We start from the raw sequence: 3065 nt of genomic DNA, 5'->3' as shown, positions 1-3065 counted from the left end.
GGTCTGCAAGCAGTTAATATATAGGGGCATGGGCCTGGGCAGCCACCTCTCCCATTGCTGTGCAAGGGGGAAAGGCCTGTGGAGGGGGTTGGAGATGGAGTGAAGTGTGGGGGAGGAGGGTTGGTGATGGAGTGAAAAGAAAACTTATTAAATCTTTTCAAGTTTCTCTTTTGGTTTCCTAGTGAACAAGCTGTGAGAGTTTAGGAAATACACAATTATCAAATGTATAGGTCTCAAAATAGACAAAAGCATAAAATCTGTGATTCCCTGTAGATTTACTATAACTCCTCTCATGTCCTGGCCCACAGTTGGAGAAATACAGATGGTTCCAGCTTAAGACCATTTGTTGCCAGATGGAGGGAAAAAAATGCTTATTTTAATGAAAAATGCATAAAAAATCATCCTCTGTGAACGGATTAAGTCAAAGACTTATTTATTATCAAAAAGGCTTGTTATTGGGACTCGTTAGTATATTCTGTTGTATTGCTTATACTATGTTTTTGGAAAGTCTAAATGTAATACATGATTTGGTCTTGTTCCAAAATTAAGTGGTGTTTGTTGTGTGATTGTCCACGTGTAATCCATTGCTGGTACCTGCCTATCCCCCATGGGCCCGAGATTTGTATTTTGTTTGAGCAGCAGTAACTCTTGACCTCCCTTTCCCCCTGCTCCCCACAGCCACAGCAAAGGATCACAAGAGCAAGTGGCTGCAACAGCCTTTCATTTCCTTTTTTGCTGTCTACAACTGAGAAACCAAACCCAACAGGTGTCAGCCAGCACACTGATTTTTCTTCACTTGTAGTTGTTGTGCATGTTAGTATAGTTCCATTTTTCTATTCTAAGGCTGCTGGCAAAAAACAAACAAACTAGGTCTTCCACTTTAGGCAGCTGAAGCACGTGGCACTGAAGCACTTTTCTAGCGGTGGGCAAAAATGTTTTTGCCAACTGGGATGAGGATGAGGAGTCTATCTCAGGTTTTCTCCAAGTGACCATTGAAGGGCGGGGGTGGAATTTGGCTTGGCTCAGTTGAAATGTGCTTTGATTTTGACTTCAGTGCTCTACTTGGAGGGTCCAAAAATCTGCAAACCAAAAGACAGTTTTCATTGTGAGATGGTCATAATGGGATATTTGAGATTTCTTTTGAAACAAGAAGTTGATCACAACGGGTGCCACCCCCTGAACAGTGATGAACCGCCGTATTTTAAACAATATTTAAACAATATTTTACATTTCTGACAAACTCTACTCTGCTTTGAATCTTCTGCCACAGTTTAGAAATGTGCCTGGACTCCCTCCCCTCTCTCTCAGGGTAGCTTGGCTTAGTGGTGAGCGGCAGGTCCTCGGGAAGCTCAGGATGATTGCACGTGTGTATTGAGCACCCTGCACATGGCCTGAACATTGCTGTCCCTTGAAGCTTGGAGTCTGGGTGGCTAACAGGAAGTTCTGGCTTGTAGTTAATATGTCCACTGAAGGGACTGGACTCATTCAGCCAAGTGGAAGAAATTCCCCATTTGCACAGAAGCTTGTCTTTATTAAAGTCACCAGAAGCTACTGTCCTAAATAACAGGCTAGCCCCAAGTGCTTCTCATCACCACCATGAAATTCCTTTGGTAGCTACTTCTCCTCGTCCTCACCTGGTGTCATCTTAGCAGGGTTAACAAACCCCTGATATCTTGCCCTTTGTGCCTGTAAGTACTTTTTCCTCGGTGGCTTTTGCTCTGAGGAATAGGAGAGATCCAAGTCCTCTTGACTGAACCACCACAGGGAGTTCAGTGTAAGGGGGCAGCTGGACCTTGACCACGGGTCATGTCTCAAGTCCTGCAGTTTGGTGGGATTGGAGCGATCCACCAGACAGGCTTCTTTTCTGCACCTTCAGCCACTTGGGGGGAAGCTGCATTTTGTATATTGGCAGGATTGTCTCTGCTCTTTGGATAGAGCAAGGCCATGCAGAAACTCTCCTTGACTTAGACTCTTCCTGGGCTTTATGGGCAGGCAGAAGGTCTCCTGTATCCACACAAAGGCTGTTTCTATGTTTTCAGGCTGCTTTAGAGCTTGCTGTGCGATACATTGCCTGGACTAAATCATAGCCCTCCCCAGCGGGGCTCAAGCAGCTGTGCAGCTTCATGACTGGGTTGGTGAGCAGGCTGGCATGCCTGCTGCCATGCAGGTGAGCTTTGTTGTCAGAGGAGCCTCTCTGCCAATCCAAATCTTTGCCAGCTCAAGCAGGGTGCTCTCTTGGGCTTTTAAGTGCCAGGTAGTCACCCGCAGCTGGTCCTGGGTAGGAGCCCATCTGGCCCACTTAAAGGGCGAGACCACCCTGGATCAGGGCTGTTCAGCCTCAGACCCTTAAAACCCCCAGCAGACCCTGCTTGCAGTTCAGTTCGTATGTTGTCCCAGCACCACTCCTTGGTAGAGGGCTTGAGCTTCAGCACTTGCTTCGACACAGCTGTCGTAGACTTGGAAAGCCCATGTCCAGGTCTTGAGAGTGATGCTTCTGATAACTCCCTCATGAGATGTGTAGACGATTACTTGACCAAAACGGAAGAGTTCCCCTCAGGTGCCTTGGATTTCATGCCTTGCTCTTCTTGGTGCTGCTGCAGAGTCCTGAGTCAATCGGGTCCTGTGGAAGAGAAGGACCTGAGCACCTGGAGCTACTTTACCCGCAGCTCTGGAGGGCATGCAGAAGGCCGACATAATCATGGGGCCCATATATGCCAGTGGGGGCTGGGGGACAGGACTTGTGAGGAGAGGCTGAGGGAACTGGGCTGATTGAGTCTGCAGAAGAGAAGACCAAGGGGGATTGAATAGCAGCCTTCAACTACCTGAAGGGGGGCTGCAAAGAGGATGGAGCTGGACTGTTCTCAGTGGGGGCAAGGGGCTCAAGCTGCAGCAGCGGAAGGTGAGGTTCGATATTAGGAAAAGCTTTCTCCTGAGGCGGGTGGTAAGGCACTGGAACAGGCTCCCCAGGGAGGTGGTGGAGTCTCCATCCTTGGAGGTTTTGAAGACCCAGCTAGACAAAGCCTTGGCTGGGATGATGGAGTTGGGACTGGTCCTGCTTGGAGCAG

The 3065-nt window shown here is 48.3% G+C and overlaps 1 protein-coding gene across 3 annotated transcripts in view; it reads left to right on the top strand.

Annotated features, from left to right (window-relative positions):
- Positions 1-3065, top strand: part of PPP6R2 (protein phosphatase 6 regulatory subunit 2) — a 137370-nt gene that overhangs the window by 15684 nt on the left and 118621 nt on the right. The gene's annotated exons all lie outside the window — the stretch shown is intronic.

This window comes from Gavialis gangeticus, unplaced genomic scaffold (genome assembly GCF_001723915.1).
Source record: "Gavialis gangeticus isolate Ggan-Ray unplaced genomic scaffold, GavGan_comp1, whole genome shotgun sequence".
NCBI classification, from domain to species: Eukaryota; Metazoa; Chordata; order Crocodylia; family Gavialidae; genus Gavialis; species Gavialis gangeticus.
Note: the sequence above shows the minus strand (reverse complement) of the source record. Positions and strands in the feature narration are given on the sequence as shown.